General features: G+C 46.1%; 1 protein-coding gene across 1 annotated transcript in view; it reads left to right on the top strand.

The window, feature by feature from the left end:
• LOC126188389 (cytokine receptor-like) overlaps positions 1 to 15,596 on the top strand; it is a 296,079-nt gene that overhangs the window by 166,812 nt on the left and 113,671 nt on the right. The window lies entirely within an intron of this gene.

Genomic DNA, 15,596 nt, shown 5'->3' on the forward strand with positions numbered 1-15,596 from the left:
GCGAGTTGGGGTGGTAGTCACTGAAACAAAGGCGGTTTTCTTTGCGGCGAGATCTATTTAACGAAATTTCAATCATCAACATTCTCTTCCGAATGCGTAAATATTTTGTTGACATCCACCTACGTATGTAGAAATGATCATCATAATAAAACAAGAGAAATCAGAGCTCGAACGGAAAGATTTAGGTGTTCCTTTTTCCCACGCGCCATTCGAGAGTGGAATGGTAGAGAATTAATATGAAAAAATGATTCGATGAACCCTCTGTCAGGCACTTAAGGGTGAATTGCAGAGTAACCATGTAGATGTAGAAATGGTGTAACTGTACAGCGTGGGAAAAATAAAAATGGCCCCTAAAGTGTATACGATTGACACTAATTTGTGTTGAGGAGACTTCGCAGATTCGTCGCACTGAAGGTGGAAATGATAATGTGGACTTCTATGTGCACTAAGAAATTTCCTGTGGAATCACAAGTGGCCTACGCTCTGGGCCACTCACAGAGGTCACCAGTACACAGGGTTTGCCGATAGTCGTTCTTCCCGTGTGCCGTTCGCCAATGGAAAAGAGGGGCTGGAAAAGGTCGTGGTAACCAGTAGTACCACACACCGTAAGGTGGCTTGTGGAGTATAGGTGTAAATGTAAATGAAGACGCCCTCGCGGGAGATGTTCGGGCAAAGGCGGCGCCGCTGCGCGGGTATTTCGGTCTGTGTGACGTCACGCGCTGCCGTTTACGCGCAGCTGCTGGTGCAGAGCCAGAGTTACGGGAAATCTGGGAATAAGTGGCCACGCGATCCTGACTTCACCGTCTTATTTTCAAAGTTTCCAGTAATGTACCATATAATTCAGAGGAACTGGCTCAAGTCGGTACAAAACTACTGAACAATTACATTTTTCACCTAGATTGAACATAAAGGAAGTGTTATAGGCCCTCTATTGTTCCTGATCTATATTAACGACATAGGAGACAATCTGAGTAGCCGTCGTAGGTTGTTTGCAGATGATGCTGTCATTTACCGTCTTGTAAAGTCATCAGATGATCAAAACGACTTAGCTGCTTCGGAAATGCTTCCATCTTTAGTCGGAAAGCCAGTTACCGTGCCCTTTTGGACGTCAGGTACATCACTCCGTTTCCGAATTACACTACTGGCCATTAAAATTGCTACAACAAGAAGAAATGCAGATGATAAACGGGTATTCATTGGACAAATATATTATACTAACACTGACATGTGATTACATTTTCACGCAATTTGGGTGCATAGATGCTGAGAAATCAGTACCCAGTACAACGACCTCTGCCGTAATAACGGCCTTGGTACGCCTGGGCATTGAGTCAAACAGAGCTAGGATGGCGTGTACAGTTACAGCTGCCCATGCAGCTTCAACACGATACCACAGTTCATCAAGAGTAGTTACTGGCGTATTGTGACGAGCCAGTTGTTCGGCCACCATTGGCCAGACGTTGTCAATTGGTGAGAGATCTGGAGAATTTGCTGGCCAGGACAGCAGTCGAACATTTTCTGTATCCAGAAACGCCCCTAATGGACCTGCAACAAGAGGTCGTGCATTATCCTGCTGAAATGTAGGGTTTCGCAGGGATCGAATGAAGGGTAGAGCCACGGGTCGTAACACATCTGAAATGTAACGTCGACTGTTCACAGTGCCGTCAATGCGAACAAGACGTGACCGAGACGTGTAACCAATGGCACCCCATACCATTACGCCGGGTGATAACGCCAGTATGGCGATGACGAATACACACTTCCAATGTGCGTTCACCGCGATGTCGCCAAACACGGATGCGACCATCACGATGCTGTAAACAGAACCTGGATTCATCCGAAAAATGCCGTTTTGCCATTCGTGCAGCCAGGTTCATCGTCGAGTACACCATCGCAGGCGCTCCTGTCTGTGATGGAGCGTCAAGGGTAACCGCAGCCACGGTCTCCGAGCTGATAGTCCATGCTGCTGCAAACGTCGTCGAACTGTTCGTGCAGATGCTTGTTGTCTTGCAAACGTCCCCATCTGTTGACTCAGGCATCGAGACGTGGCTGCACGATCCGTTACAGCCATGCGGATAAGATGCCTGTCATCTCGACTGCTAGTGGTACGAGACCGTTGGGATCCACCACGGCGTTCCGTATTACCGTCCTGAACCCACCGACTCCATATTCTGCTAACAGTCATTGGATCTCGACCAAGGCGAGCAGCAATGTCGGGATACGATAAACCGCAATCGCGATAGGCTACAATCCGACCTTTATCAAAGTCGGAAATGTGATGGTACGCTTTTCTCCTCCTTACACGAGGCATCACAACAACGTTTCACCAGGCAGCGCCGCTCAACTGCTGTTTGTGTTTGAGAAATCGGTTGGAAACTTTCCTCATGTCAGCACGTTGTCGGTGTCGCCACCGGCGCCAACCTTGTGTGAATGGTCTGAAAAGCTAACCATTTGCATATTCACAGCATCTTCTCCCTGTTGGTTAAATTTCGCCTCTGTAGCACGTCATCTTCGTGGTGTAGCAATTTTAATGGCCAGTAGTGTACAACGACTGCACTGTTTTTCGTGACCCCCTGACAAGCTTTATATACCAACCGCTGCTAGCTCTGCCACCTGTCGTCTATGAGTGGTCACACTAATGAGACCGGGCCGTGTATGTTACCTGGCAAAGTTACCGAAATGTACGTAAAATTCATTTATTGCCCACTACTCTATCCCCGTATTTTAATCCTTAATAATCCTTAAAGTGCCATTTCAGATCGACGTTCCAAACCAGCATGCAGACCTCTACCGTTCCTTAAGAATGACGACGTGTTGAAAGTTATGCAGAGGGTGGCAAAACCCGATCAAAATGTTCATTAACCGGTATTTGAGTAAATACAGTCGCGTCAGTTATACACAACTCACTAAAATTATTTTACACCTCCAAGTACAGAAATGGCGTCTTTACTACAATTCCTGCGTCTATGCAGTGACACAGCCAGAGCGGTCTTTTCGTGTTTGTTCTACTTTTTTTTAGCCGAAAATAATTTATGATCGCTGGAACGAGTCGAGTACACGGGTAAAACTCAATAGATCTACCTAAACGATTAAAATAGGAACAAGAAAGTACAAAGACATTACTGACACGAAACCAGGTTAGTTGCCTTCCCTGCACTTCCTATTTATTTCATTCCTCAGCGACTTGTATTTCTGTATTCCTGATTTTCCCGGAACATGTTTGTACTTGCTCCTTTCATCAATCAACTGAAGTATTTCTTCTGTTACCCATGGTTTCTTCGCAGCTACCTTCTTTGTACCTATGTTTTCCTTCCCAACTTCTGTGACGGCCCTTTTTAGAGATTTCCGTTCCTCTTCAACTGTACTGCCTACTGCGCTATTCCTTATTGCTCTATCTATAGCGTTAGAGAACTTCAAACGTATCTCGTCATTCCTTTAGTACTTCCGTATCCCACTTCTTTGCGTATTGATTCTTCCTGACCAATGTCTTGAACTTCAGCCTACTCTTCATCACTACTATATTGTGATCTGAGTCTATATCTGCTCCTGGGTACGCCTTACAATGCAGTATCTGATTTCGGAATCTCTGTCTGACCATGATGTAATCTAATTGAAATATTCCCGTATCTCCCGGGCTTTTCCAAGTATACCTCCTCCTCTTGTGATTCTTGAACAGGGTATTCGCTATTACTAGCTGAAACTTGTTACAGAACTCTATTAGTCTTTCTCCTCTTTCATTCCTTGTCCCAAGCCCGTATTCTCCTGTAACCTTTTCTTCTACTCCTTCCCCTACAACTGCATTCCAGTCGCCCATGACTATTAGATTTTCGTCCCCCTTTACATACTGCATTACTACGACTCGTATCGTAGCTAAAAGTAGCTCGTAAGTGCCGAAGGCTTTGCGAGCGGTTTACTGATTTGCCCTTTGGGACAGACAGCTTCCTCCTCCTCGGTCGCCTCCTTCCGGTTTCGACACAGACGAGGCCGGCGGTGTTCTCATTAACCCGGACGGGTGCGTCAGTTGCTGATAAGCGGCTATCTGCCCTCCACAGCGCTCACTGCGCCTCCTGTCGCAGACTCAGCGCCGTCTGCCCGCGTGTTGCGCAGGACGACGCAGATAAAAAGTTCTCGCACACTCCTCGCCCTTGCAAACACGCTCGGAGAACACGCCCACAAGCGTTTGTCTGTCCGCGAGACTCGCGCCTTGCTAGCACCGTTTACTTCAGCACGACGCGTTTCGCCACCAGGCGGACGTCGTCAGGTGCACATCTGTTAATTAGAAATTATTTTGTATGACTACGTACGCCTCGGGCGCAATGTTTTTGTTGTTATGTATGGCAATTAGATTAGACGGCGAAATTCTGTCGAGAAATTTGAGATGATTTGTAATCCAAAAATATTATTACCTCTTACATGGCAAGTACTCATTGAAATAACCTAGTAATTAGGTATGGAGCTAAGGCATATTCCAATATCTGACGCGTATAGTGCTAAACAAAATCACTAAGATTGCTTATAGTTCCACAGAGCTATATCTATACTGCGGTCAAGGACGGTTGTACAAGTGACATCTTCAACTCGGGTGTTAGTATACTTCAATTACACTATAACCACGACTGGCATCGAGAGAATATTTTGTTAGAGAACTCACTGAAATGTACACTACTGGCCATTAAAATGGCTACACCACGAAGATGACGTGCTACAGACGCGAAATTTAACCGACGGGAAGAAGATGCTGCGATACGAAAATGATTAGCTTTTCAGAGCATTCACACGAGGTTGGCGCCGGTGGCGACACCTACAACGTGCTGACATGAGGAAAGTTTCCAGCCGATTTCTCATACTCAAACAGCAGTTGAGCGGCGTTGCCTGGTGAAACGTTGTTGTGATGCCTCGTGTAAGGAGGAGAAATGCGTACCATCACGTTTCCGACTTTGATAAAGGTCGGATTGTAGCCTATCGCTATTGCGGTTTATCGTATCGCGACGTTGCTGCTAGCGTTGGTCGAGATCCAATGACTGTTAGCAGAATATGGAATCGGTGGGTTCAGGACGGTAATACGGAACGCCGTGCTGGATCCCAACGGTCTCGTACCACTAGCAGTCGAGATGACAGGCATCTTATCCGCATGGCTGTAACGGATCGTGCAGCCACGTCTCGATCCCCGAGTCAACAGATGGGGACGTTTGCAAAACAACAAGCATCTGCACGAACAGTTCGATGACGTTTGCAGCAGCATGGACTATCAGCTCGGAGACCATGGCTGCGATTACCCTTGACGTTGCATCACAGACAGGAGCGCCTGCGATGGTGTACTCAACGACGAACCTGGGTGCATGAATGGCAAAACGGAATTTTTCGGATGAATCCAGGTTCTGTTTACAGCATCATGATGGTCGCATCCGTGTTTGGCGACGTGGCGGTGAACGCACTTTGGAAGCGTGTATTCGTCATCGCCATACCAGCGTATCACCCGGCGCGATGGTATGGGGTGCCATTGGTTACACGTCTCGGTCACCTCTTGTTCGCATCGGCGGCACTTTGAACAGTGGACTTCACATTTGAGATCTGTTACGACCCGTGGCTCTACCCTTCATTCGATCCCTGCGAAACCCTACATTTCAGCAGGATAATGCACGACCGCATGTTGCAGGTCCTGTACGGGCCTTTCTGGATACAGAAAATGTTCGACTGCTGCCCTGGCTAGCACATTCTCCAGATCTCTCACCAATTGAAAACGTCTGGTCAATAGTGGCCGAGCAACTGGCTCGTCACAATACGCCAGACACTACTCTTGATGAACTGCGGTATCGTGTTGAAGCTGCATGGGCAGCTGTACCTATACAGCTCTGTTTGACTCAGTGCCCAGGCGTATCATGGGCGTTATTACGGCCCGAGGTGGTTGTTCTGCGTACTGATTTCTCAGGATCTATGCACCTAAATTGGGTGAAAATGTAATCACGTGTCAGTTCTAGTATAATATATTTGTCCAATGAATACCCGTTTATCATCTGCATTTCTTCTCGGTGTAGCAATTTTAATGGCCAGCAGTGTACATTCATTCTTTACTACCAAGACACTCCTACAGTCGTGTCAACTTAAGCATATCCCTAAGACCTTGCAGCACTTTTGACAACTTTGAACTGCGAAGCATAAACGGCTGTCTGCAGAGCTATCAAGAGCCATTGTCGTAGAGACGTTTACAACACTTGAAGGGCTCGCATCTCGTGGTCGTGCGGTAGCGTTCTCGCTTCCCACGCCCGGGTTCCCGGGTTCGATTCCCGGCGGGGTCAGGGATTTTCTCTGCCTCGTGATGGCTGGCTGTTGTGTGCTGTCCTTAGGTTAGTTAGGTTTAAGTAGTTGTAAGTTCTAGGGGACTGATGACCATAGATGTTAAGTCCCATAGTGCTCAGAGCCATTTTTTTGAACACTTGAAGGAGCTACACCCAGTGTACATAAACTGTCTCGGATCATGTTTCTTAATTTGGATACTGTACTTGTACCTGCCTCGGGCACGGATGTGTGTGATGTCCTTATGTTAGTTAGGTTTAAGTAGTTCTAAGTTCTAGGGGACTGATGACCTCAGAAGTTGAGTCCCATAGTGCTCAGAGTCATTTGAACCATTTGTACTTATACATTTGTACAATATGCATATTTCTTTGTAAGACTGTTTCGTATTTTCAAAGGTATGTTCACGAATACATGGAAATGAAATTCTTTCGACACGTCCTTACAAACACGGTTCATTTCTTGTTTTCACTTCCAACAGAAAACTGGCAGAATGTATACCTGGGCAGTGACAGCTAGTGTAGCATCAGTTCTCGATCGGTGTAGGCGGGAGTTCGTGGGTGACCGGTGTATTATCTCCCCGCCGTCGACTGACCTCTCTTGGTGATAAGCTACTGAATCTAACGGTCGTTTCAGCGGCAGCAGCGCCAAGCTAGAAAGACTAGTAATTCTGAAACAATTTCAAACCTACAGGGTTATTACAAATGATTGAAGCGATTTCACAGCTCTACCATAACTTTATTATTTGAGATATTTTCACAATGCTTTGCACACACATACAAAAACTCAAAAAGTTTTTTTAGGCATTCACAAATGTTCGATATGTGCCCCTTTATTGATTCGGCAGACATCAAGCCGATAATCAAGTTCCTCCCACACTCGGCGCAGCATGTCCCCATCAATGAGTTCGAAAGCATCGTTGATGCGAGCTCGCAGTTCTGGCACGTTTCTTGGTAGAGGAGGTTTAAACACTGAATCTTTCACATAACCCCACAGAAAGAAATCGCATGGGGTTAAGTCGGGAGAGCGTGCAGGCCATGACATGAATTGCTGATCATGATCTCCACCACGACCGATCCATCGGTTTTCCAATCTCCTGTTTAAGAAATGGCGAACATCATGATGGAAGTGCGGTGGAGCACCATCCTGTTGAAAGATGAAGTCGGCGCTGTCGGTCTCCAGTTCTGGCATGAGCCAATTTTCCGCGGGCTACGCGTGAAACTTGCCCACACGCGTTCAACTGTTTCTCCGCTCACTGCAGGCCGACCCGTTGATTTCCCCTTACAGAGGCATCCAGAAGCTTTAAACTGCGTGTACCATCGCCGAATGGAGTTAGCAGTTGGTGGATCTTTGTTGAACTTCGTCCTGAAGTGTCGTTGCACTGTTATGACTGACTGATGTGAGTGCATTTCAAGCACGACATACGCTTTCTCGGCTCCTGTCGCCATTTTGTCTCACTGCGCTCTCGAGCGCTCTGACGGCAGAAACCCGAAGTGCGGCTTCAGCCGAACAAAACTTTGAGTTTTTCTACGTATCTGTAATGTGTCGAGAACATATGTCAATGAATGGAGCTACGGTGAATTTATGAAATCGCTTCAATCATTGGTAATAGCCCTGTATAACGCGTTGAAAATAGCTCAGCAGTCTTTGTACTTTTCAACATCGTCAGTGAACTGGCGGTCTTGGCTGGCTAGTGAAATTAGACACGGACGGTTCGTGTAAGCGTACCGTCGCAACCGCCACTGTTAAATGTTCTACAAAGACTCTGAAGTGCGGACAACAGCCAGACGCAGCGGAATGACGTTACTGTCTAGAGCGCCTCGTGGTACGCTGCTTCTTGCCACTGCACATCGCCCACCCACGTGCACATCCAGAGAGATGCATTGAGAGGCAGTGAGTGACACATTATGTAGCGGTACTATTAGCCGCCATGTCAAAAGTGCTCGAGAGACGATATACAGGGTGGTCCGTTGATAGTGACCCAGCCAAATATCTCACGAAATAAGCATCAAACGAAAAAACTACAATGAACGCAACTCGTCTAGCTTGAAGGGGGAAACCAGATGGCGCTATGTTTGGTCCGCTAGATGGCGCTCCCATACGTCAAACGGATATCAGATGCGTTTTTTGTAAATAGGTACCCCCATTTTTTATTACATATTCATGTAGTACGTAAACAAATATGAATGTTTTAGCTGGACCACTTTTTTCGTTTTGTGACAGATGGCGCTGTAATAGTCACAAACGTATAAGTACGTGGTATCACGTAACATTCCGCCAGTGCGGACGGTATTTGCTTCGTGATACATTACCCGTTTTAAAATAGTCCGTTTACCAATTGCGGAAAAGGTCGATATCGTGTTGATGTATGGCTATTGTGATCAAAATGCGCAACGGGCGTGTGCTGTGTATGCTGCTCGGTATCCTGGACGACGTCATCCAAGTGTCCGGACCGTTCACCGGATAGTTACGTTATTTAAGGAAACAGGAAGTGTTCAGCCACATGTGAAACGTCAACCACGACCTGCAACAAATTATGATCCCCAAGTATGTGTTTTAGCTGCTGTCGTGGCTAATCCGCGCATCAGTAGCAGACAAATTGTGCGAGATTCGGGAATCACAAAAACGTCGGTGTTGAGAATGCTACATCAACATCGATTGCACCCGTACCATATTTCTATGCACCAGGAATTGCATGGCGACGACTTTGAACGTCGTGTACAGTTCTGCCACTGGGCACAAGAGAAATTACGGGATGATGACAGATTTTTTGCACGCGTTCTATTTAGCGACTAAGCGTCAACCACCAACAGCGGTAACGTAAACCGGCATAATATGCACTATCGGGCAACGGAAAATCCACGATGGCTGCGACAAGTGGAACATCAGCGACCTTGGCGGGTTAATGTATGGTGCGGCATTATGGGAGGAAGGATGATTGGCCCCCATTTTATCGATGACAATCTAAATGGTGCAATGTACGCTGATTTCCTGCGTAATGTTCTACCGATGTTAGTACAAGATGTTTCACTGCGTGACAGAAAGGCGATGTACTTCCTACATGATGGGTGTCCGGCACATAGCTCGCGTGCAGTTGAAGCGGTATTGAATAGCATATTTCATGACAGGTGGATTGGGCGTCGAAGCACCATACCATGGCCCGCACGTTCACCGGATCTGACGTCCCCGGATTTCTTTCTGTGAGGAAAGTTGAAGGATATTTACTGTCGTGATCCACCGATAACGCCTGACAACATGCGTCAGCTCATTGTCAGTGCATGTGCGAAAATTACGAAAGGCGAACTACTCGTTACGCGTATTGCCAAAAGCATTGAGGTTGACGGACATCATTTTGAGCATTTATTGCATTAATGTGGTACTTCAGGTAATCATGCTGTAACAGCATGCCTTCTCAGAAGTGATAAGTTCTCAAAGATACATGTATCACATTGGAACAACCGAAATAAAATGTTCAAACGTACCTACGTTCTGTATTTTAATTTAAAAAACCTACCTGTTATCAACTGTTCGTCTAAAATTATGAACGATATGTTTGTGACTATTAAGCGCCATCTATAACAAAGCGAAAAAAGTGGTCCAACTGAAACATTCATATTTCTTTTCGTACTACACGGATATGTAATAAAAATAGGGGTTCCTATTTTTAAAAACGCAGTTGATATGCGTTTGATTTATGACAGCGCCATCTAGCGGGCCAACCATAGCGCCATCTGGTTTCCCCCTTCAAGCTAGACGAGTTTCGTTCTTTGTAGGTTTTTCGTTTGACGCTTATTTCGTGAGATATTTGACCCGGTCACGATCAATGGACCTCCCTGTATATGAAGGGTTAGTGCGCTATACTCGGAAGTAATGTTTCTGGCAATAATTGCTAAACGCTAACAACTGATAGTTATTTCGTAATTTTCTTTCACACTAGCATGTACCACGCTCGGCGGATGGCTGTTCAGTTTGCTTGACTCCGGTCGCGGTGTTGCCTCTCTGCGGTGCAGATCACTACGGCACGAGTACCGCGCCGTGGCCCAGGCGGCCCGCGTTTCGCCAGAGCCTGCGGCGGAATTTCCGAGGGATGCTGCGGCGAAATCGAGGACAGGTCAGCCCAAGCGGCCGGGCCTCTCCGCGAAGCGCAAACCCGTCCGGCGGGAATGATAATACGTACCGCGAACGCCGTGCGTCCTCCCCTTCCCCCCCCCCCCCTCCGCCGTCCACTCCCACCCCCCGTACCTGTTCCTCCCCCCTCCCCCCCTCACGCACCACAGCCCACCGCCCAGTCATGCTGTGGTCCCGCTATCCAGCGTATTCTGCTGCGTGCGAACGAAACGCGCAGAACAAAACAAAATGCTTTTCTGCTAGCGGGCCAGAGTTTCGTTCCTACTTTCTCGCCACGCTCACACATGATCCCGCATCGCGATTTCTGTAGGAAAACGAGAAAAATAAAACCCAAGGTGATTGTCCGAAGTATTGAGGGTTCTGGTCTGTCTTTCCCATTTATTTCATCCCTACTGAGGCAAGGTAGCTTAGGGAACTGTTTCATAAGATGGGCTGACTGCTTCCTGAAGGGAATCACAGCATCGATGAATTTAAAAATGGTTCAAATGGCTCTGAGCACTATGGGACTTAACATCTATGGTCATCAGTCCCCTAGAACTTAGAACTACTTAAACCTAACTAACCTAAGGACAGCACACAACACCCAGCCATCACGAGGCAGAGAAAATCCCTGACCCCGCCGGGAATCGAACCCGGGAACCCGGGCGTGGGAAGCGAGAACGCTGAGGCAAGGTAGCTTAGGAAACTGTTTCATAAGATGGGCTGACTGCTTCCTGAAGGGAATCACAGCCTCGATGAATTTAAAAATGGTTCAAATGGCTCTGAGCACTATGGGACTTAACATCTATGGTCATAAGTCCCCTAGAACTTAGAACTACTTAAACCTAACTAACCTAAGGACAGCACACAACATCCAGCCATCACGAGGCAGAGAAAATCCCTGACCCCGCCGGGAATCGAACCCGGGAACCCGGGCGTGGGAAGCGAGAACGCTACCGCACGACCACGAGATGCGGGCTATGAATTTAAAGAACGACATCATTTCCAGCAGTTTCTTTAGATGAGTGCTTGATTAAGCACTGCCAGTGTATTCATTCTCCAGTGCACAGTTGGATGCGGGCACATCATTCTCGTAAGTGAGCAACAAATATCACATGCCATGTACTGTTACGTACGGCGTTGTTGTCTATGGATACGACCATGTCACGCATAGCTATGAATGGCAAGCGATTTTCCTAAGATACGCTTACGAGCATGGTGTGTCCACACCATTTTTGTACTTGACAATGAGTACAGTCTCGAAACTAGTTGTAGGTGCTTACTCAATGAATCATCTAAACCAAAAGCTTGGCGGAAATGATGCTGTTATTCGATTATCCAATCCGATGTTCAAATGTGTGTGAAATTTTATGGGGCTTAACTGCTAAGGTCATCAGTCCCTAAGCTTACACACTACGTAACCTAAATTATCCTAAGGACAAACACACAGACACCCATGCCCGAGGGAGGACTCGAACCTCCGCCGGGACCAGCCGCTTTATTTCATCATTAATTACAGAAAACACTGAGTAGTTATAATTAAAGTGCAACTACTCACAGAGGCCCAGTGTGCGCTGTAGTTATCGTATGGCAGCGAAACTTGGTAGGTGTTCTAGCGCGTTAATGCACAACCAATTTCCGCCGGAAGAAAATTACACTGAAGCGCCAAAGAAACTGATATAGGCATGCGTATTCAGATACAGAGATATTTAAACAGGCAGAATACGGCGCTGCTGTCGGTAACGCCTATATAAGACAACAAGTGTTAGATAGGTTCTGCTGCTACAATGGCAGATTATCAAGATTTAAGCAAGTTTGAACGTGGTGTTATAGTCGGCGTACAAGCAATGGGACACAGCTTCTCCGAGGTAGCGACGAAGAGGATATTTTCCCGTACGACCATCTCACAAGTGTACCGTGAATATCAGGTATCCAGTAAAACATCAAATCTCCGACATTGCTGCGGTCGGAAAAAGATCCTGCAAGAACGGGACCAACGACGACTGAAGACAATCGTTGAACGACTGAAGACAATCGTTGAACGTGACAGAAGTGCAACCCTTCTGCAAATTGCTGCAGATTTCAATGCAGAGCTATCAACAAGTGTCAGCATGCGAATGATTCAACGAAACATCATCGATAAGGGCCGAAGGGCCACCCGGTGCACCCTTGATGACTGCACGACACAAGGCTTTACGCCTCGCCTGTGCCCGTCAACACCGTGTAAGTAGGCTGTTTATATTTTCTTATTGGCAACGTTACGTAGCGCTCTGTACGAAAATCACTGGCTGTGCTGTGTGCAGTCTGTGGCTAGTTTGCATTGTTGTCTGCCATTGTAGTGTTGGGCAGCGGCAGCTGGATGTGAACAGCGCGTAGCGTTGCGCAGTTGGAGGTGAGCCGCCAGCAGTGGTGGATGTGGGGAGAGAGATGGCGGAGTTTTGATAATCTGTAAGACTGGATGTCAATTATGAATATTAAGGTAAATACATTGTTTGTTCTCCATTAAAATCTTTCATTTGCTAACTATGCCTATCAGTAGTTAGTGCCTTCCGTAGTTTGAATCTTTTATTCAGCTGGCAGTATTGTGAGGTAAGTGATTTGTGAAAGGCATAGGTTAATGTTAGTCAGGGCCATTCTTTAGTAGAGATTTTTGAATGTCAGATTGCGTTGCGCTAAAAATATTGTGTGTCAGTTTAAGCACAGTCATGTATAAATTGTTCTAAGGGGACGTTTCAACCGACATAGGATTGTTGAAGACTGCAAACATGTGGCTTGGTCGGACGAGTCTCGTTTTAAATTCTATCGAGCAAATGGACGTGTACGGGTATGGAGACAACCTCATGAATCCATGGACCCTGCGTGTCAACAGGAGACTGTTCAAGCTGTTGGAGGCTCTGTAATGGTGTGGGGAGTGTGTAGTTGCAGTGATACAGGACCCCTGATACGTCTAGATACTACTCTGACAGATGACACGCACGTAAGCATCCTGTCTGGCCACCTACTTCCATTCATGTCTATTGTGCATTCCGACGGACTTGGGCAAATCCACCAGGACAACGGACACCCCACACGTCCAGAACTGCTAAAGAGTGGCTCCAGGGACACTCTTCTGAGTTTAAACACTTACTCTGCGCGCCCAATTCCCCAGACATGAACACTAATGAGCATATCTTGGATGTCTTGCAATGTGCTGTTGAGAAGAGATCTCCACCGCCTCGTACTCTTACGGATTTACGGACAGCCCTGCAGGATTCATGGTGTCAGTTCCCTCTAGCACTACTTCAGACAGTAATTGAGTCCATGCCATGTGCTGCGGCACTTCTGCGTGTTTGCGGGGGCCCTACACGATATTATGCACGTGTAGTTCCAGCTTTGGCCACCATGTCCAAATTTGGCCCTGTACATGCAAGGAAGACGTGTAGGAATGTTTCCGTATGTAATGGATTAGGAATAGGACGTGGCAAAAAAAAGGTCAAAGAAGTGAGAAAGATAATACTGATTTCGTTACTAACCGCCGCTTACATAATTTGTTCAATATGAGCACCGGAGGTATCGACGAGATGCTGCAAAGCGCGAGATTTGCACCTGGTGGCAAAAATTGGAACTAATTTTTTCCACCGTAGATTGGTTCACCACTAACTTATCAGAATACCGACCAACTTTCGCTGCTATACGATAATTACATCCCACAATGGAGTTCCTCGAGTAGCTCATTTTAATTATAACCATCCGGTATACGAAAGGTAGACGTATGTGAGAAATATTACTTGCAAGTAGTGTGGTGACGAAACACACAAACAGTTACTTTGATATCCAAGACAAATTTTGTTTTGAGAGCATTAGGCCGTGATCTAAAGGAGATTTATGTGGCTAACGTTCCGCCTCCTAATGCTGGAGACATTATCAGAGGCCGTAAAAGACTCTGAAGGCAGTTTCAAAATTAAACAACTACAACAAACATAGCTGTTTACGAGTATGCACGCAGTGGTCGGTTCCTGACGTCATCCGACCGCTGCCAAAAAGATCGCGTAGTCGCGCGGACGAATTATGCAGTTTTTAGTGCGCTGTTTGCTTTATTTAGCACTATGGTTCACAGTCTGTCTCATTTCAGTCCTTCTTCTTTTCTGTTACTTAGCTATAAGTGTACATTAAATCTCGTGTGGTGTGAGTGTTTTAGCGACTGCTGAGGAACGTTGTGTCCGTTACTATTGGCTATCCACTCATCGCTTACTCCCTATATGTGATTTGATTTTAACGACCATCGCATGAGGTCTGGTTTGATTCATTGCGGACACGAACGCTGAAGCAGTAAACAGCGCTGTATGTTATTCCAACAGAACAGTTCTCTCTAATTCAGCAGCTAATGACTGCATGTCTCCTGGATTATTTAGAATGAAACGATATGAAGATACTCTGAAAACTGTACGTACGGTGTGAATAAAATTAGTTTGTGATGAGCACAAGCAAGGTGGTTGAGACTTCAAAACAGCTTGCTCTCCTGACAACCAAATGCCGTTTCTTAAATAAATTTAAATAATGACAGTTATGTCCAGCCTACGTTGCTTCACAGATCACAGACAAATAGAAGTTCACAGGAAACTGCCGATTCCTTAAGGAATCGTACTCCCATGTATAAAACAGCTTAAAACGCCTTCTTATTTTACAAATGAGTTAAAGTGTTACATATTTGACGTTCAGCATACAAGCCGGAAAATGTTTAGAAAAGGCTTCATATTATGCTTGATGTTTGTTTGGAAGTCGCTAAGTGTTCGCATTATGGAACACTGGATGAATGTAGTCTGGGAAATTTGGGCTACACTTTATGTCCGCAAAGCTACATTTTCACACATCTCAATGTGTATGACGTCATATCACCTGAACCAGGTGTCCTAAAATGATATAATTTTGCACGTACCTTCAGTGGTGTAACTGGATACTGTCTACACACTGTGTTGCTAATAGAGTCGCTAACAAAGAAGTAATGAATTAAAACGTCATGTCTGATACTGAAGTTTTACTACATGAACAGTGAATATGCAGTAAGCGATAAACTTTTTCCTTTCATCACTTTGAGACGGGCTGTCAACGATTAAAAGTTCTAAAGGTTTGAAATTACGCGTAACGTTTATTGGACGTCGCTGAATGCTCCCATTCTCAAATACTGGATGAATTAAGTCCGCGTATTTACACGCCCTCAG

This window comes from Schistocerca cancellata, chromosome 5, assembly GCF_023864275.1.
Source record: "Schistocerca cancellata isolate TAMUIC-IGC-003103 chromosome 5, iqSchCanc2.1, whole genome shotgun sequence".
NCBI lineage: Eukaryota > Metazoa > Arthropoda > Insecta > Orthoptera > Acrididae > Schistocerca > Schistocerca cancellata.